The following is a 22,617-nucleotide window of genomic DNA, read 5'->3' as shown; positions in this document are numbered from 1 at the left end:
ATGTATTTTCTTGGCTATTACTGTCATTTAAACAATATATTTTTCCTCATCAATGAACGCAGTATAACCTTTCATGTGTTTGCATTGTCTTCAACTTCTGTTATAAATATTTTATAGTTTTCTGTGTACAGGACTTTTACCTCCTTGGATGGATATATTTCTAGCTTTTGCTTTTTGTAATGCAACTGTAAATGAGAGAATTCCCTCACTTTCTCTATCTGTTAGCTTGTTGTTTGTGTACAGAAATGCAAGATTTCTGTATGTTAATTTTACATTCTGAAATTTTACCAAATGCATTGATAAGCCCTAGTAGTTTTGAGGTGCAATCTAAAGGATTTCTGTTTAAAGTATGTCATCTGCATACAGATACTTTTACTCCTATTCTAAATTAGCTATATTATATTTCCATTTATTTTGGATAGCTATGACTAGAATTTCCAATAGTACACTGAATAAAAGTGGTAAGAGTGAGCATTCTTGTCTTCTTACTGCTCTTACAGGAGATGCTTTCAGCTTTTAATCAGTGAGGGTCATGTTAGCTGAGTTCTTGTCATATATGACCTTAACTGTGTTGAGGTATGTTTCCTCATGCCCAATTTGAGGAGAAATATAATCTTAAATAGTTGATGAATTGTCAAAAAATTTTATGACTCTATTAATGTGACTATATAATTTTTATACTTTAATTTGTAGTGTGGTGTATCATACTGATTAATTTGTAGGTAGTGAATCAATTTTGCATCCCTGGATTAAAATTGACTTTATCATTATATATAATCCTGTTAATGTATTTTTTGCTTTGCTAACATTTCAGTGATGCTTTTACATCAGTGCTTATCGGTAGTATTTTACCTGTAATTTTTTGAGGTATTTGTTCCAGTTTTAGTAGTAGTGTGATACAGAAAGTTGGGGTAGGAAGCCTTCCTTCGTCTGCAAATTTTTGAAATTCTCAGAGAAGTATAGGTGATAGCTCTTCTCTAAATGTTTGGCAAAATTCACCTGTGAAGTTGTCTAGGCCTGGAATTGTGTTTCTTGGGAGATTTTGTTTAATTATTTATTCAATTTCATTAGTGGAAATCTGTTCATATTTTCTATTTCTCATTCCATTCTGGAGATTATGTCTTTCTCAGAAATTGTATATTTCTTCTAGTGTTTCCATTTTATTTACATATAATTTCTTATATCTTCTTATGATGATTTGTATTTCTTTGATATAAGCTGTAACTTCTCATTTATTTCTGAGCTTATTAATCTGTACTCTTTTTTTCTCATGAATCTGGTTAAAGTTTATCAACTTTATTTATCTTTCAAAAGCCATTACTTAGTTTGATTGAATGTTTCTATTTTTAATCATTATTTTATTTATTTATGTTCTGACCTTTCAGCTGTCTTTCCTTCTACTAACAATTTTATTCTTATTTTGCTACATCATTTGTTTGTAAGATTATGTTATAAGGGAGAGATATTTCTTATTTGTATAAGTGGGATTATTTTGCTATAAGCATCCCTATTAATACTGCTTTTGCTATACCCCATGGACTTTGTTTCTGTTGTCATTTTTCTGTATATATATTTCCTTTGATTTTTACTGCAATCCATTAGTTGTTTAATATTGTATGATTTGTCCTCCACATTTTACTATTTTTGTTAGGTTTTTACATTTACTAAATTTCTATTCTCACAGAATCCATACATTTCTTCTCAAAACAAGGAGAATAATAATAAAATTTATACAAAAATAGGAAAGAACCAAATTTTCTAAAATTATCATTGAAAAATGAACAATGCTGTAGGTATTATCCTCCCTGTGTTTATAATGTACTACAAAGCTACAGTAATCAAAACATCAATATATATCACTAAAAGAGACACATAAATCACTGGAACAAAATAAAGAGTTCAAAAATGAACCCACATACATATGGTCAATTAGTCTACAATAAAGGAGGCAAGAGTATACAATGGAAAAAAGGCAGTCTCTTCAACAAGTAATTCTGGGAAAACTGGACAGTACAAGTAAAAGGAAGACGTATGAGCACTTCCTTCCATAGAATACAAAATAAGATAAAAATGGATCAATTTCCTAATTGTAAAACCTGAAACTATACAATTTCTGATCAAAAACATGAGAAGAATTGACTTTGAGATAAATCATACCAATATTTATTGGTGATCTGTCTCCTAAGTTAAAAAAAAAAAGGAAAGGAAAATTATCAATAATAGTTTTAAGTTTACATAGGAGAAATTAGATGTACTACATGATACAGGGATTCTACTTCTTGTATATGTGTGAAGTGCAAAAGCTTTTGCAGTGTAAAGGAAACCTTCTAGAAGACATATGACAACCCACAGAATAGAAGGAATAATTTCAGTCAATGAGAACAAAAGGTGTTAATATCCATAATATATATGTACCAAATTAGTCCCAATATTTTAAAACACAGGCCTCAACATTTTAAGGATCTTCATGGAAAATTTTCAAAATCAGATATGAGGATGATTTACATTCACATAAAAAGAAACATAACGTTGCTATTCATTAGGAAATCGTAAATCACAACCAGAATGAAATATGATCCACAGCAACCAGAATGGCTATTTAAAAAGACTTCATATGACAAACATTAATAAGAATGTCGATAAAAGGGAACCCAGGTACACTGTTGGTGGAAACATAAATTGATAAACCCACTATTATAAAAGTGTAAACAGTGAACAGAAAACTATAAATAGAAGCAATATATGTCACAGCAATTCCAGTTTTTGACATAAATCTGTAAAAACATGAAAACATTAACTTTAAAGGATATATTACCCCCATTGTTCTTAACATCTTCATTTAAAATAGCCAAGGATAGATGCACAACTCAACTGCCCATCAACATATGATTGGCTGAAGTAGATGTGAGATATAGATAACATAATAAATACTTAGTCATTGTCATATCAAAAAATAAATTTCTTCCATTTGAAAAAATGTGACTGGACCCAAAGTGTGTTGTACATATGAAAATAAGTCATACGGAGAGAAACACTGTAAGTTATCACTTATATGAGGAAACTAAAGATATAAGAGAAATAATCATAAAGAAACAGGAACAGAATCACTTATATATGTGCAGTGCACCAAGTAGTGGTTTTGTTTCAGGACAGACAAGAAGGATGGTGAAGACAGAAATATGCAAGCTACCAGTTGTAAATTAGAGTAGCAACAGGGCTATATTTTCAGCACAGAGAAATATTTTAATAATTTAAATGATTTTAAAGAGATTATAGGCATATATTTTAGTAAAATGTTCATGCATGTGGGAAAAACAATGAACAAAATAACCCAGGAAAATAAAAATATTTTGTAGTAATATGACATTAAGGGAGGTGATTTGTTCACTTTCTTTACTGTTCTTATAGTGTCCTAATTAGAATTTAAGCTTTTAAATGAAAAATATATACTATGACAAAAGTGACATATGTTTAAACTATTTTTGTCTCTCCCCCTAAATTTACAGTCAGTAAAAAGTTCACATCTCAACAAAAATAACTACAACACAAAACAATACTCCAGAAAGAATGTGTAAAGCTGAAGTTTGGTGGGCTAAAACACATAAAGGAGGCTCAACTGAGGGAAGAGCAGTTTAGGTGCCTGCAACCAAGGCCCACTGACTAGTGTGTCTGAGCCCACAGGCTTAGAGAACCCAGGAGAAACAGAGACTCAGTGGTTCACACAGCTTCGGCATCCAACTGCACCAGCAATCATGGTCACAGGTAACTTGGAGGGAGCCACAATGGAGAAAGAAATTCCATCCTTCAGACACTCAGACATTCATGACACTGTCCTAACTCCCCATTCAGATTGGTGGAGACAAGTTATCTTGCAAAATTGGATATGGGAAAGGCACTTGCCTGATTCCAAATACCCACCTGTCTTTACACCTTTCCTCAATGTATAAACTGAGTCTCAAGGGATATCAGATAAAAGGAAGGGTTCACCATGCCAGTGACAGCAGTGGCATTAACTACCAGAGAATTCTAAGAAGTGACAATGAAAGCACATCTTTTATGCAGACTGTAGAGACTGGAAAGTGCCATTTTGAAATATTATCAGAGGTAGCTCAGGTAAATAAAACCAAAAATTGTGCAATATTGCAAACTACCAGAAAACAAAAGCAAGGGCTCCAACTCCAAAACTATTATTTAGTGTCATCAGAGCAAAAATTTACCTTGATCATGACCAATCACAGTAACATTATACTGCACGCACACACATAGATACACAGGCATAGACACCGAAACAGATAAAGACACACACAAATACACACACGCACACACACAAACAATGTCAACCCTGCAGCAAACAAACTTATAGTCATGGTATATTGCCATATAATTAATAGAGAATCCCAATAAGTGTCATACAGTAACTCAATACAAAAACAAAATTCAGATAGCAGTTTAGTGAGTTTATCAATAAATTAAATGCTGATAAGTAATACATTACCAAAGAGACTGGAACTAAAAAATATCCAAACAATATTGGAGGACCAGATGAAGTTAATATCTGAGATAGATGAAGGAACAGGAAGCATTGGGAGCAGACTGCCTTTGTGGAAGTGAGTTTAGCAAAGTCACCATTACAAAACTAAAAATGATAGGGGAGCGCAGAGATACAAGATATTAAAAAGTGAGGAAATTCTACATTAGCCATCAGACTTCTTCAGGAAATGCACTTTAGAGTGAAATCCTGGAGGGAGAAGAAAATTAGAAGTTAGCTGATGGTTTATTTAAAGAAGTAATAGTTGATAACTTCCTGAACCTGTGTAAGGAACTGATATACAAGTCCATGTGCCAACAAAACACCAATAACTTTAAGGCAAAGAGAACTCCTTCAAGATACGTCATATGCAAATTGGCTAGTCAATGACAGAGTAAAATTTTAAAGGCAGCCAACAAATGTTATGATAAGCTACAAAGGAACCCCATTAGACTTTCAGCAGATTACTCAGCAGAAAACATCGGCCAACGGTAAATTAAATGGCATTTTCAAACTACTGATAGAAGAAATCTCTCACTCAAGAATACTCTATCTTGCACAGTTATCACTTAGATACAAAGTGAAAATACTTTACCAGACAAACAAATCCTGAATGAGATGAAAAAAAATAAAACTGAGACACCTTACACGGGGTTCAGAAAAGAGCTCTTCTAATAAATTTAAAATGGCCAAAATATGCAAAACGAACAAAATGCTAAGCAGACACCACGAGAAATTTGCAACTGTTTCTTTGGGTATTTTCTTAAATGCTACTATACTTTATGGATTAAAGAGAGAAAAATTGGAAATCAGGGGCAATAAATATATATACATCAAACTGGTAACATGTTCACAAGAGTAAAAGAAATTATTTGAGAGAGTAATCATAAAAGATAATGAGTAAAAATAAATCAATAATAAAGGAAACTGCTATCAGTGGAAAAAGGACTAAATTATACATGAGATGTTTTATTTTTATTTGAAGTATATTAGATGTGCTATATTGTGTAGTTTCAGATGTACAGCATAGAGATTCTAACATCTTTGTGGATTATATTGCATTATAAATTATTACAATACTTTTAACATTCAATTATTATAAGTTATTTTGAATAATTCCCTGATCTATACAGATTATATTGTTGCTTCTCTCCTTTATGTATACTACATTATATCTCTCAATATCGTACCATAAAATTGTCCTTCCCTTCCACTTTAGTAAACATAAATTTTTTCCGTATCTTTCATTCTGTTTCAGTCCTTCCTATCTAGTCTGTCTATCTATCTTCCATGTCTCTATCAATCAATCAATCTATCTGCCTATCTATTTATTTATCTACCATGTGTCTGTGTATCTATCCTTCTATTTATCTGTCATCTATCAATAGATATCTATAGATAGATGTACATAGATATTTGTTATTCTTAAAATTCTACATATAAATTATATTACATACTTTTGTCTTTGTCTAAGTTTCTTCACTAAGCACATTATTTACTAAGTCCATTCAGGATGCTGAAATAGCAATGTGTTATACTTTCTCATGGCTGACTAATATTCCATTGCATATTTATAGAATCATCATATCTTCTTAAGTCCATACTCTACTGTGGACCCTTGGATTCCTTCCCAGTCTTGCATGATAATAACAGTGCTGTTGTGAACATTCGTTCTTCTCAATTTAGGGATCTTTGCTCAGATTTTTCCTAGGAGAGGAATTAGTGTTTCATATGGTAGTTCTGTTTTAGGTTTTAAAGAAATCTGAATACTGTTTTCCATAGAACCTTTATCAATTTACATTCCTACAAAGTGTATACAAGAGATTTCTTACCTCCACATCGTCTCCAACTTTCCATTTGTAGACTTTTTGATAATAGCCGTTTGACCAGTGTGAAGTGTTACCTCATTGTGGTTTTGATTTGCAATTACCTAATAATTAGCAAAGTTGAGCATTTTTATCACCTGACCATTACTCATCTGTAAGTTTTCTTTGGAAAATTATTAACTCAGTTACTATGCTCTTATTTTTGATTGGGATTTTGCTTTTCAAATTGAGTTATGTAACCTAAATCCATGTTACATCTATTAACCTACATCTATTAAACCCTGGTCACTTGCATTGTTTGCCAAAATGTTCTCCAATTACACAAGCAGTGTTTTCATTTCATTCATTGTGTCCTTAGCTGTGCAGAAGTTTTCAAGTTTGTTTAGGTCTCACTTGCTTATTCTTGCTTTTATTTCTTTTGCCTAGGAGACTGATAAAAGAAAATATTTCTATGATATATATCCAATAGGGTATCACCTATATTCACTTCTAGCAGTTTTATACTATCAGGTCTTACATTTAGGTCGTTAATACACTTGTAGTTTATTTTTGTATATGATGTCAGGGAATGCTCTCATTTCACTGTTTTGCATGTAGATGTCCAGCTTTCACAACACCATCCATTGACGAGACTTTCTTTCCTCCATTGTATACTTTTGCCTTTTTTATCATAGATTCATTGCTCATAGGTGTGTGGAATTGTTTCTAGGTTCTCTGTTTTTATTGATTATATCTTTGTGCCAATGCCATGGTGTTTTTATTACTGTAGGTTTGTAGTAGAGTAAGGTACCTGGGAGGGTTATATCTCCAGATTTGTTGTTTTTTTAAGATCATTTTGGCAATTTTTAATGATTTAATATAAAACTTAGAGTTATTTTTTCTGCTTCTTTGGAAAATTCTACAACTTCATAACATTATTTGCACTAAATCTGTAGGTTTCTTTGTGTAGTACGGCCATGCTAACAATATGAACTCTTTCAATCCAAGAGCAGAAGACATCTTTCTATTTCTTTGAATCATTTTTAAATACTTTGTTAATTTTTTATAATTTTCAGTGTGTAGATCTTTCACATATGTGGTTACATTTATTCTAAGATATTCCAGGGAATGGAATTTTATATAGTATTTCTTTCAACGTCCATTTTAGGATATCTCATGCTTAATGTGTAGAAATGCAAGAGACTTCTTTACATTAATCTTGTACCCTGCTCCCTTGCTGAAATTATTTATTATTCATAACAGTCAGTGTGGGGCCCTTAGGACTATCTGTGTAGATTGTTATGCCATCATTATTGGTGATAATTTTGCTTCTTTCTTTCCATTTTGTGTTTCCTTTACTTCTTTTTCTTTCCCTTTTCCTTTATTGTATTACTATGAAACAGAAGGGGTGAGAATAGGAGTCCTTGTCTTGTTCCTGAATTTACCCAGGAGGCTTTCAGCTTATACCCCTGAGTACTATAATTTGCTATAAATGGCCTTTACTATGCTGAGAGATGTTCCCATTATACTCACTTTCATGAGAGTTCTGGTCATGAATGTATGTTGAATTGTGTCAAATCCTTTTTCTCTCTGTATTGACAAGGTCCTGTGGAATTTTTTCTACCTTTATTAGATAAGTGTCATGCTGATGGAGTTGTGTATGTTGAACCATCCTTGTGACTCTGAAAGGAATCCAACTGATCATCGTGTATAATCCTTTCTATGTATTGCTGGATTAATTTGCTGATGTTCTTTTGAGGATTTTTGAATGTATATTCATCAAGGATATTGGCTTTTCATTTTCATTTTTTCTTTGTTGTGTCTTTGGATTTGTTATCAGGGTAATGGTGGCCTCATAGAATAACACTGGAAATTGTCCTTCCTCCTTCATTTTTTGAAATAGTTGGGGGGAAAGAGGTTTTAGTGAAGGCATCCAAGCATTTTGTCCCTGGGGTGTTTTTAAAATTATACATTTTATTTAACTAATACTGATAGCTCTTTTCAAGTTTTCTGTTTTCTCTTTATTCAGTGTTGGTAGGCTGCACGTATCTAGAAATGTGTCCATTACTTTTAGGTCATCCAATTGGTTGTCACATAACTGCTCATAGTGATTTCATAATCTTTTTTTGCATTTCTGTAATAAAAGATATTATTTCCACTGTTTCATTTCTTATTTTGTTTTGGTCCACTCTGTGTATTTCTTGAAAAGCCTGGCTAAATGCTTACCAGTGTGTTAATATTTTTAAGAAAAAATTAGCTCATGTTTATAGGAATTTCAACTAATTTTTTGATTTATATTTCATTTATTTTCAACCTACTAATTAAAGATTTCTCATTCTAATGCCTTTGGGATTTTTTTGTTCTTATTTCTAGTTGTTTTGGGTGGTATGTTTGGCCCATTGTGTGAGATTTTTCTTCTTTGTAAAAGACCTTAATTGTTCTAAGCTTCCCTCATAGTTTTGTCTCTGCTGTATCCCATACATTTTATGAAGCTGTGTTTTCATTGTAATTTGTCTATACGTATGATATTATTACCTCTTTAATTTATTCATTGACCTTGTTTTATTTTATTATTTTAAAGCATGTGGTTTAATCACATGTTTGTGCATTTTTTTTCTTCTTTCTAGAGTTGATGCATTATTTCATGATTATGTGTGTGGAAAAATACTTGCTGTAATATATATTTGCTTAAAGTTCCTGAGGCACTTTTCATGACATAATTTGTGGTTAATTCCTTATATAACATCCTGTGCACACTTGAAAAGTTTATGTGTTCTGCTTTTCTGATGCAGTGTCCAATAACCCAGTTAGGTTCAAATGATCAAATATAATATTGAGACCTCTATTTCCTTACAGATATTCTTTCTGGATGATCTGTCTATCAGAATAGTGAGGCGTTAAATTCATCTACTATTATTGTTTTATAATAAAATGATTCCTTCATGTCTACTAATATTTCTTAATATTCTTATTATCTATGGTGTTGGGTCTATATATAAATTAATGAGTGTAATACTCTATTTTTATATTGATCTCTTTTTCATTATATAGTCTCATATATATCTTTCATTGTGGCCCTTAATTTGCAACATACTTTGTATGAGTGGAGCATTGCAATTTGCACTATCTTATCATTTCCATGAAATACCTCTTCCATCTATTTCAAGGCTGTGTTTATCTTCCACCATAAAGTGAGACATTCTGGGGGTGTTGGCCAAGATGGTGGAGTAGAAGGATGCTTGATACTCACCCTTTCCCACAAATGCACCAAGACTCACATCCATAGACCCACTCAGCTAACCAGAGAACCTGTAGAAATCTTGCAGAAAATTGTCCTCTTGAATAGGTAAAGATGCATAAAATCTGGCAGGAGAAAAGGAAGAAAGAAAGAAGAAAAGGCAAAACAGAGTGGAACAGGTCCCACAGGGAGGGAGATTCAAAGATGACTGGCGCTCATTCACTGGGTCACCCCTCTCCAACTGAGTTTTTGGCAGGACGGAGGGGGAGCCTCCAAGGCTTGGATCTGTACAGAGTATTAGTTGATTGACACAACTAAGTTAAACAGGCACAGACACCCAGGCCAAGATGCAGCCCGGAAGCTGGGGGCAGGTCCATGCTGCACGAGCTTGGTGGAAGTTGGGAATGGCTGCACTGAGGCAGTCCAGGGGAATGGAGGGGACTGTGTGTCATTGCTGTAGGTGTACAGGGCAGAACAACCTGGGCCCTCTATAAAACAACAGGGTAGATGTGCCCTGTGGGTGGAAGGGTGCATAACCGTGTCTGAATATCCACAAAAGTTTCTAGGTGAAGAGAGCTAGGGCTCAGACACAGCCACCATACCCTCTGTTGCTTTGCACCCAGGCAGCAGCAGGGGCAATATCTGCATTCATTATTAAGTACTTAACAGCCTGAATGTCCTGACGAAGACTTCTCTACAGCCTGAGACAGTTAGGATCTTTCTGTCCTGGTTCCTCAGAGAACTTGTCTGCCAAGGCAAACAAGGAGCTGGGTTTTGGGCCAGACCAAGGACACGGATGTTCCTCAGTCTTCCCTGATCCCACTTCTGGTGTGCAAACACGAGGCGGACCGTAGAGTGGCACAGAGCAGCAGAGTGACTGGCAACCTGAGGGGGCGTGTGGCCCCCAAGCTTTTCTGCTGCAATGCAGCCCCTGACCATGGTGCTAGGAGAGGGCATGATGCCCACTCCTGCCTGGTCAGCCTGCAACATCTCACTGCAGCATCAGGCGGGGCAGTGACAAGCCAGCCCAAAGTAAAGAGATCTGCTTCGGACGCAGTGTTTGGGGTAGGAGCGATCTGCTTGCCGACAAGCACTGGGAGCGGCACAGTTGAGGGCTCCAGTGGAGGGCCTCTGAAAACAGGAAGATGAGCTTCCAAAATAGGATGAATACAGAAAGACTTCACATTAAATGAACACAGTCTCCAGGAGGACACAGACCACCTCGTTGTTTTAATCTGTTTTTACCTGTTCCATTTTCTGTTACCCTAAAATTTTCACTTCTTTGGCAATTATACATACCCCTATTTTCACCCTTTGAAACATTTAAAAAATATTTTTATTATTATTATTTTTCATCACCCTGCTTCAACTTGCTCTTCTATTATGCATTATACAATGTCTTCAAAAATTTATTTCCCCTTTTTAAAATTCCTTGTCTCTCTCTCTCTTTTTTCTCTTTTCTAAGTTGTATTACTACATAGACACTAGGTAGAGGAACTCCCTTAGGACCACATTAGATATCTCTTACTCCATAAACCACAGTGCCAGAGAGGTAGGAGCAAGATGAAGAAGCAGAGAAGCCATTCACAATTAAAAGAACAAGAGAAATCCCCTGAAAGGAAGATCAGTGAAATAGACATTGATAGCTTACTTGATCAAGATTCTTAAAAAGGAGTGATCAAATTACTGAAGGAAATAAAAGATAGTGTTTAGAGATATAAAATATGTCAAAAATGAAATGAAATCTATAAAGAAGAGCTGAGTAGAATAGGTAAACTTGTTGACTGAGATAAGGAAAAATCTAAATGTGTCGCCAAGTTGACTAGATAATGCAGAGGAATGAATTAGTGACTTAGAAGACAGTACAAAAGAAAGCACCCATTCAGAAGAGCTACAAGAGGAACAACGAGAAACAAATGAAAAAAGCATAAGGGACCTATGTGATAATATAAAACATGCCAAACTTGGCATGATAGAAGTTCCAGAAGGGGAGGAAAGTTCAAAGGGGATTGCAAAGGTGTTTGAAGAAATCATGACTGAGAACTTCCCAAACATATATAAGGAATCAAATATTGATGTACAGGAAGCTCAGAGTGTCCCAAACAGGGGGAACACAAATACATCCACACCAAGACATATAATTAAATGGCCAGAGTCAAGGATAAAGAAATGATCCTGAGGGAAGAAAGGGAAAAGCAAAGAGTGAGTTACAAGGGAATCCCCATAAAGCTCCCAGCTGATTTCACTACACAAATACTACAGGACATAAGGAAGTGGCAAGATATATTCAGAGTATTGAATGAAAAAAATGATATACCCTAGGATAATTTAACCAGAAAGGCTATACTTTATTGTAGAAAGAGACATAAATATTTTCACAGACAACAAAATGCTACACGGGTTTAGTAACACTGTACCCATACTAAAAGAAATATTTAAATGTCTACTCTAAAAAGAAAAGTAGCAGGATGATACAGAAATGAGAATCTCACAGCTGGAAAGGTGATAACTCATGAATTATAAATAAAATAAACACAAAATTTAAAAAAAAGACATACAAATCATTGAAAGAGGGAGAAGGAGGCAGGAAAATAGAGAATTTTTTTTTGGTCTTTCTTTTTAAAAATTTTTGTTATCGGTAGGACGGTTTTGAGATCATGTTACTATCAGTTTAATAAAAGCAGTTATAATAATGGTCTAAAAGACTTATATAAAAGGGTAACAACAAGACAAAAACTTATCAGGGTGTCACTAAAACTAAATAAATTCCATGATATTTCAAAGGAAAATGACCAAGCCATAAAAGGAAGATGAAATGAACAAAGAGGAAATACCAAATCAACTGCAAAGATAAGGTCAAATTGGCAATAAATGCAAACATATCATCGATTATTATAAATGTTAATGGACTAAATGCTCCAGTCAAAGTCATAGAGTGGCAGGGTGGATAATAAAACAAGAACTTTCAATATGCTGCCTACAAGAGATCCACTTCAGGGAGAAGGACACATATACATTGAGAGAGAAAGGATGGAAAAGGTATTTCATACAAATGGAAAAGCCAAAAAGACAGGAGTCGCAGTACTGATTTCTGACAAAACAGTCTTTAAAACAAAGACCATAAAGAAAGATAAAGAACACTTTATAATGATTGAAGGAGTGATAAAAGATGAGGATAGAACACTTGTTAGTACATATGCAGCAAATAGAGGAGCACCTAAGTACATAAAGTAATTACTAACAGATATAAAGGGGGATAGTGATGGGAACCTAATCATAGTTGGACATTTCATCGCAGCATTAACATAACTGGACAGATCATCCAGACAGAAAATAAATTAGGCAAAAGAGAAGTTAAATAATACAATAGAAATATTACACTTGGTGGATATTTTCAGAGCATTGCACCCCCAAAAATATAGTATATACATTCTTTCCAAGTGCACATGGGACATTTACCAGATTTCACGATATAGGTGGGAACAAAAGAAATCTCAGCAATTTTAAGAAGATAGAAATTGCCTCAAGCATCTTTACTGACCACACAACCATGAAGCTAGACATCAACAACAGAGAAACAAAGGAGAACAAAAGTAAAACATGGAGATTAAACAATATGTTATTGAAAAACAAATGCGTCAAGGAAGAAATCAAAGCTGAAATGGAAAAGTTCCTTGAGACAAAAGAACATGAAAGCAAAACCAAAGAAAATTTATGGGACACATGCAAAGCAGTGATGAGAGGGGAGTTTACAGCAATAAAGGCTTTCCTCATAAAAGAAGAACAATCACAAATAAACAATTGAACCCACCAGCAGAATAAACTAGAAAAAGAAGAACAAAAAACAACAAAAGGCAGCAGAAGGAAGGAAATCATATATATTGGTGAGGAAATAAATATAATAGAGATTGACAAAACCATAGGAAAAATATCACCAATCCAAAAGCTGTTTTTTTATAAAAGTAAGGAAAACCGAACATCCTCTGTCCAAACTCAAAAAGAAGAAAAGAGAGAGAGCAAAAATTAGCAAAATAAGATAGGAGAAAGGAGAAATTGCAACAAATAAAATAAAAGTAAAGAATATCATATGAGAATATTATGAAAAGTTTATGGAAACTACCTCGATAACCTACAGGAAACGGACAATTTTCTGGACACATACTGTCCACCAAGGATGAATCAAGAAGAAACTTACCCCTTGAACAAGCAGAGCACCAGAAATTAAATCAAAAAAGCAATATAAAACCTCCCTACAAATAACAGTCCAGAACCAGACTGATGCAATGAGGAATTCTACAAAACATACAAAGAAGAACTCATACCAGTGCTTCTTAAACTCTTCCAGAAGATTGAAAAGGAAGGAATACTCTCAGTCATTCTATGAAGCCACAATCACCCTGAAACCACAACCAGGCAAAGACACTACCAAACAAGAGAATCATAGGCCAATATCACTGATGAACACAGAAGCCAAAATCCTCACCAAAATACTAGCAAATAGAATCCAAACACAGAAAAAAGATTATACTTCATGACCAAGTAGAGATTATGCCTGGGACACAGGGGTAGTTCAACGTATACAAGTCAAAAAATGTAATACAGCACATCAACAAGAGAAAGGACCAAAGCAACATGGTCATCTCAATAGATGCAGGAAAAGCATTTGATAAAATTCAACACCCACGTATGATAAAATCTCTCACCAAAGTGGGCATAGAGGGAACATAACTAAGCATCATGAAAGCTATAGATAACTAACCTACAGCTAGCATAGTAATCAATTGTGAGGAAATTTAAACCTTCCCACTAAAATCTGGGACAAGACAAGGATGCACACTATCTCCACTCCAACTCAAGATAGACTTGGAATACCTAGAAACAGCCATCAAACAAGAGAGAGAAGTAAAAGGGATGCAAATTTGAAAGGAAGAGGTAAAAGTCTTACTATATGCAGGTAATATGTTACTATATATAGAAAACCCTGCAAGATCCGGACAAAAACTACTAAAGCTGATCAAAGTATTCAGCAAGGTAGCAGGTTACAAGATTAAGATTCAAAAATCAGTGACATTTCTTTATGCTAATGATTCAGATAATAATATAGAGCTACAGTCAACATGACAGCACTGAATCGATAGGAAAACATACATATAGGCCAATGGAACAGAATAGAGAGACCAGAAATAAACTCACATACTTTTGGTCAATTAATCTTCGACAAAGGTGGCAAGAAAATACAATGGATTTGAGACAGACACTTCAGCAACTGGTGTTGTGAAAACTGGAAAGCAGCATGTAAATCAATGAAGCTAGAGCACTCCCAATAAAGCTAGAACACCACACACAAAAATATAATAAGAATGGATCAAAGACTTAAACATACTTCAAGATACAATAAAACACCTTGAGGAAAATATAGGCAAAATATTAACTGACAATTCTCGAAAATTTTCTCACAGAAGAAATAAAAGCAAGAAAAAACAAATGAGACCTAATGAAACTTACAAGCTTCTGCACAGTACAGAAACCGGAAGTAAAACAAAAAGTCAACATACGAAATGGGAAAATAATTTGCATATGAAACCGACAAAGGCTTGATCTTCAAAGTATATAAGCAGCTCATCCAACTGAATAAGAGAAAATGAACAACACAATCCAAAAATGGGGAGAAAATTTAAACAAGCGATTCTCCTAGGAAGACATACAAATGATCAATAGGCACATCACAAAATGCTCAATATCACTTATAATCAGAGAAATGAAAATCAAAACTACAGTGAGGTATCACCTTACACCAGTCAGAATGGCCATCATTCAAAAATCCACAAATGAAAAATGTTAGAGTGGCTGTGGAGAAAAGGGAACTGTCCTTCACTGCTGGTGGCAATGCAATTGGGTGTAGCCGCTGTTGAAGACAAGATGGAAATTTCTCAAAAGCCTAGGAATAGACTTAACACATGACCCAGGAATCCCGTTCCTGGGCATATATCCAGAACGAACCCTACTTCAGGATGACACCTGCACACCAATGTTCATAGCCAGCACTATTTACAATAGCCAAGACATGGAAACAGCCTAAATGTCCATCGACAGTTGACTGGATAAAGAAGAGGTGGTATATTTATACAATGGAATACTAGTCAGCCATATAAACTGACAACATAATGCAATTTTCAGCAACATGGATGCTCCTGGAGAAAGTCAGTCTAAGTGAAGTAAGCCAGAAAGAGAAAGAAAAATACCATAAGAGATGGCTTATCAGTGGAATCTAAAAACAAAATAAAACCAAACAAAAAGAGGACAAATACAAAAGAGAAATAGACCCACAGTCATAGAATATAAAGTTTTGGTTGCCATGTGACGGGGGGTTGGGAGAGATAGACTGGGAGGCCAAAATTGTAGAATACATAAAACAGGATTCTACTGTATAGCATAGAGAATTTTATAAAAGATCTTATGGCAGCTGAAAGGCAAAAAATGGGACAAAAAATGTATATATGGTCACTGTAACTGAAAAATTGTGCTCTACGCTGGAATTGGAGACAAATTTTTTAAATGACTGTAAATCAATTAAAAAAATTGAAAAAACAGAAAAAACATTATCCTAAATATTAGAGGTTTAAATATAAATTATAGAGAAAAAAATCTATGCTAAAGAGTAATAAAACCAAAGATTTTGTTTTATGTTTTCTTTTTGAGATAAGCAATTCAATAAACCTTTAGCCAAGTGCATCATGAAGAAAAGGTAGATGCTCCAAAGAAAAAAATTAAGAAAGAAAAGAAGAGAAATAAATATTGTTACCTCAGATATACAAAAGGATCATTTTGTCAACACTTACATGCCAATAAACTGGACAAATTAGAAGAAATAAACAAATGTCTAGAAAGACACAGAGATAAGGAGAAACAAATTATTTGAAAAAACTGTTTACTAGAAGAAAGATAGAATCTGCATTTAAAAAAACTGTTGAATAAAAGTGCAGATATAAACAGCTCCCGTGGAGAACTGTAAATTTACACAAAGCCGAACTTATACTCTTCAAACTATTCAAACATAGTGAAGATGTGGGAAACTCCCAAATTAATTCTATGAAGCTTTCATCACCCTGATAGCAAAACCAACAAAAAAAGTACTGGCAAAGGGAATTTCAAGCCATTATATTTGATAGATTTACAAGCAAAAATTCTACAAAATATTATTAGCAAACTAAATCCAGCAATACCTAAAATATATCATACACCATGATCAACTTGGATTCATTGCAGGGTCACAAGAGAGGTACAACATACACAAATCAATCAGTTTGAGGCACCACATTAACAAAAGGAAAAGAGAAAATGACATAGTCATCCCAATAAATCCATTAAAAGCATTTCGTAAAATTCAACATTTATTCATTAAGACAGCAACAACAGCAACAACAACAACCACAACAACAAAAGCAACAATGGCAGAAACCTCTTAGCAAAGTAGGATTCAGGAAATATACTTCAACATATTTAAAGTCGTTAATTACAGGACCACAGACAACATAATATGCAAAAGTGAAAACCTGAAAGCCAAATTAAGGAATAAGACAAGGATGCCCACTTTCACCAGTTTTATTAAACACAGTATGGGAAGTTCTAGTAACAGTAATCAGACAAGAAAAAATGTTATTCAAGTTGGATTGAATGAAGTAAAACTGTTATTATTTTAGATGACATGATAATCTATATAGTGATCTCTAAAGATTCTCCAAACCAAAACAACTAAATCTAATAAAGACATTCAGCAAAGTAGCATGATTCATGATTAATATACAAAAACTGTCACATTTTTTACACAAACAATGAAATAATCCATAATTTCAAAAGATCCATAAGAAATCAGATCAAAAAATGAAAAACCTATAAAAAAAACATAATAAAATGAATAGGACACTGATAAAGAAATCTGAAGATAATGTCAAGAAATGGAAAAAAATCTCAAGGTCTTAGTTTAGAGGAATTAATAATTTTAAAATATACATACTACAAAGGATGTCTACAGATATAAATTGATTCAAATCGAACTACATGATATTTTCCACAGAACTAAAAACAGTACTATGATTTGTATGGAATTGCAAAAGAACCAGAACTGCAAAAGAAACACTGAGGAAAAAGTACTAAGTTGGAGGCATAACCTATAACCATCCCAGATTTCAGACTATAGTACAAAAATACCTAAATCAAAACCGCACAATCCTGGAAAACAACCAAACATCTATATCACTGGAATGTAACACAGAAGCAGAAATAAAACATCACACCTATGGTTAACTAAACTATGACAAAGGAAACAAAAATATACAATGTCTAAAATACAGTCTTCAGCAAGTGATGTTTTAGAAAGCTAGATAGCTACATGTAAATCAATGAAATTAGAACACTCCCTCACACTGTACAAAAATAAACTCAAAATGCTTTAAATATGTGAATATAATACATGACACAATAAAAATCCTGGAAACTAACATAAACAAAACAAGACATAAATTGTAGCAAAATTTTCTTATGTCATTCTCCCAAGCTGAAAATAATAAAAACAAAATAAACAAAAATCCTAATTAAATTTAAATGCTTCTACACAGCAAAATAAACAAAATGAAAAGATGAATTTCCGTATGAGGGAAAATATTAGGAAACAATGCAATCAAAAAGAGGCTAATTTCTAAAATACACACATTGTTCATACAACACCATTTCAAAAGTCTACAAACAACTCAGCCAGAAAATGAGCAGAAGACAATTCTCTAAAGAAGACACACAGATGACAAACAGGAAAAATAACATGCTCACATTGCTAATCATTATACAAATGTAAGACAAATATAAAATAATGTTTTACCTCACACTATTGAGAAGGGCTGTCATTCAAATGTCTACAATCTGTAAAGAATTGGGTAGTTGTGGAGAAAATGGGACTCTCCAACACTGTTGGTGGGAATGAAAATTGATGCAACCACTTTGGAAACAGTATGGAAGTTCCTTTACATAATAAAATTAGACATTTCATATGACCCAGCAATCCCACTCCTGGGCATATAAAACATAAATCCTGAAAACAAAGAATCCTAGAGTAAAACATAAAAAGTACACTCTGACATTGGACTTCATATGATTCTACATATGTCTCCTCTGGCATGGGAAGCAGAAGCAAACCTAACAAAATACGATTGTATCACTCTAAAGAGATTTACACTGCAGAAGAAATGATTAATAAAATGAAAATTGAACAAACAGAATGGGAGAATATATTTGCAAGTTATATTTTCCAATGTGGTGTTAAGATCCAAAATATATGGCAAACTCTTTCCCCACAACAACAACAAAAGAGAGCAAACAATCCAATTAAAAAAATGTCCATAGGAACTGAATAGATAGACATGAATCAAATTTCTGTAGAAAACATACAGTTGGCTAAATGACCCATTAAAATATGTTCAGAGTTATAAATTATTAGGAAAGTCATAAACCAAAAATGAGACAAGACTTCACACTTGTCAGAAGGCTCTCATCAAAAAGAAAACAAACAGATATTGGTGAGATTATGGAGAAAAAGGAACACCAAGGAAACTGTTGATAGGTATGCAAAATATTGATTTAATTGCATATATACATCAAATTTTCTTCATCCATTTTTCGGTCAAGGGATGTTGGGTTTTTAGGCCCCTGTCTGAAGGCTCCAGAGAATAAGCCCATGGACTGAACTGATAAACAAGCTGTGAGGAATGTCACATATCCAGGCTGGATAAGAAATGGCCTACTCAATGTATCCAGTATGAATGGATGGATATCTTATTCTGGGTAAGATACTCAGAGGAGGACAACCTAAGAAAGGCACAGCCAGCTGGATAAGAGATGGCCTACTTAATGAAGTTCCGTGATGAACTTTAAAACATTCCTTGATCATTTAACATCTTGTGCTTACTGCATTAGAATGGGGAGATAAATAGCTTAAGATTATTATCATTGTTATAACTTAAATGATATGTGAGGCATTGTGTATGTCCTATATAAAGCCTTCTTCTTAGAATCAAAAACAGAGAACTGCTTCATTTCTCTCCACACAGTGTTTGTGTGTAAATGATATCGTGCCACTGACAGGGTTAATTTAATTTGATGGGAGTATCTTAAAAGTATGTTGCATCATATACAATGCACTTTCCTCACGTATTGAGATGATTATGTGAGTTTTATTTCTCATTCTATTAGTGTGGGATGTCACCTTTATTGATGTCAATATTTTGAAGTATCCTTAAACCCAGGGATTAATCCCTTTACTCATGTGTGTGTATTATAATTTAAATGTGTTGTTGAATTCATTTTGCTTGTGTTTTGTTGAGAATTTTGGCACATATGTTCATCAGGGATAATATTCTATATTTTGCATATAATGTCCTTTCTATCATTGTTATGCATATAAAGCTGGCATCATAAAACATGTTTGGAATCTTTCACACCCTTCAAATTCTTGGAAGATTTGGGGAAGAATTGGTGAGAAATTTTCTTCAAATGAATGACAGTAAAGACCAGTAAAGTCGTCTTGCAAATATTTTCTTGTTTGGGAAGTTTGGATTATTGATTTACTCCTATACACTTTTGCTCTATTTAACATTCTTATTTCTTCTTGATTCAGTATTGGAAGACATATGTTACTGGGAATTTGTCTTTTGTTGTAAGTCATTCAAATCGTTGTCTAGTGGTAATTTCTTATGATGCTTTGCATCTCTACAACATCAGTGGTAATATATTCTCTTTTATTTCTAAGTTTAATTGAGTCTTTAATTTCTTTATCAGCCTAAATTTTGTCCACTTTATGTTTAAAAGAAAAAGACTAAGGTATATTTTTTTTTATATTTTCAATTGTTTCTCTTATTTTCCTTACTATCATTCATTTAATTATCTTCTTTTTTCTTTCAGTTTTCCCCTAGAATTTGAGGTGAAAAGTTAAGTAGTGTGAATCTTTGTATTTCATTTATTACTAAATTTTTCTATTTAGATATTATTTATTTATTTATTTATTTACTTATTAATTTATATATTATTTATTTATTTACATATTTATTCATTTATTTATCATTGAAGTACAGCCATTTACAATGTGTAAATCTGTGGTGTAGATCACAGTGTTCCCGTACATGTATACATTTGTGTAACTATTAAAGTTTACTTCACGATATTTAACTTACTGCCCTGTGTCATACGAAAGAAATTTTGAAAAAATCTATTTTTATATATAGTGGATAACTTTTTATAAATGAAAGCTCCCATATATATCCTCTCAAAGTCCCTTTCCGCATTTATCATAAAATCTTTTATTAGGTCTGTGAGTGTGCTTAAATTTTGTACATGAAATCATTGTGTTCTCATCGAAATTTTTTTTTAATATTACACATATGTTATGTCATGTATTATTTTTCTTTCTCCTTCTGGTTTACTTCAATTAGAACGTCACTTTATGGGGACATCCATTTTGCTGCAAATGTCATTGTTTTATCATTTTCTATTGCAGAATATTACTCCATTGTGTAAATATGGCATAATTTCTGAATACTGTCATCAGTTGTTGGACCATTAGGTTGCTTCCATGTCATGGCTGTTATATATAGCACTGCTAAGAACATCAGGGTGCAGGTGTCTTTTTGAATTACTGTTCCCTTTGATATATACCCAGAAGTGGGATTGCTGGAATGTATATTGTCAATTTTTATTCTTTTGAGGAATCCCCATCCTGTATTCCACAATGACTGCACCAAACTACATTCCTTCTATCAGTGTATGACGGTTCACATTCTCCACAGCTTCCCCAGTATTTATTGTTTGTGGATTTTTGAATGATGGCCATTGTGACTATTGTGAGGTGATACTTCATCATAGTTTTAAATTGCCTTTCTATAATAATGATAGTGAGAATTTTTTTTTCATATATCTGTGTGGCATTTGTATGTCTCTATTTGAGAATTGCTTGTTTAGGGCTTCTGCCGATTTTCAGATTGGGTTTCTTGTTTTTTATTATTATTATTAGGTTGTATAAAGACTTTATATTTTGGAAATTAAGACTTTGTCAGTTGCATCAATTCTAAATGTTTTCTTTAGTCCTGTAGGTTGTCAGTTTGCTTTGTTTATGATCTCCTTTGCGGTCCAAAAATTTATGTTTAATTAGGTTCCATTTATTAATTTTGCACTTACATCCATTACCTGGGTATGCTGTTCTAGGAGATCATTGCTGAGATTTACCTCAGAGTGTTTTGCCTTTGTTTTCTTCTAGGAGATTTACTGTGTCTTCCCGTACATTGAAGTCTTCAAGCCATTTTGTGTTTATTCTTGTGTATGCAATGAAGGAGTGTTCTAACTCCATTGCTCTGTATGCTGCTATCCAGTTTTCCCAACAGCATTTGGTGAAGAGATGGTCTTTTCTCTGTAATATTCTTGGCTACTCTGTCAATGATTCATTCAACATACATCTGTAGATTTATTCCTAGGCCCTGTATTCTGTTCCATTTTTCCATATGCCTCTTTCTGTACCAATATCTTGTCATTTTGATTATTGTATCTCTGCCAAAGTGTATGGAGACCTGGTGGTTTATTCCTCCAGCCTCTTACTTTATTTTGAATATTGCTTTGGAAATTATGGATTTTTTAGTACTCTGTGTAAGTCTTAGGATCATTTGGTTCAGTCCTAAAAAGAAATGTTTTCATAATTCGATAGGAAATCACAATAAGTCTGTTGATTGCCTTGGGCAGTATGGCCATTTTAACAATTTTGTTTCTTCCGTTACATGTCCATTGGGTATCTTTTCAATTCTTCAAATTTTTTTTATTTCCTCAATCAATGTTTTCTAGTTGTCCCTGTATAAGATATTCACCTCCTTGGTTAGATTTATTCTTAAGCATTTAGTAGTTTTGGGTGCAGTTATAAAAGCGGTTGTTTCTATATTTGTTTTCCTGTTGATTGAATGGTAGTGTAAAGAAATGCTATTAGTTTCTGTACATTACTCTGGGTACCTTGCCCAGTTCCT

This window comes from Vicugna pacos, unplaced genomic scaffold (genome assembly GCF_048564905.1).
Source record: "Vicugna pacos unplaced genomic scaffold, VicPac4 scaffold_19, whole genome shotgun sequence".
Classification (NCBI taxonomy): Eukaryota; Metazoa; Chordata; class Mammalia; order Artiodactyla; family Camelidae; genus Vicugna; species Vicugna pacos.
The sequence above is the reverse complement of the archived record's forward strand: the minus strand, read 5'-3'. Positions refer to the sequence as shown.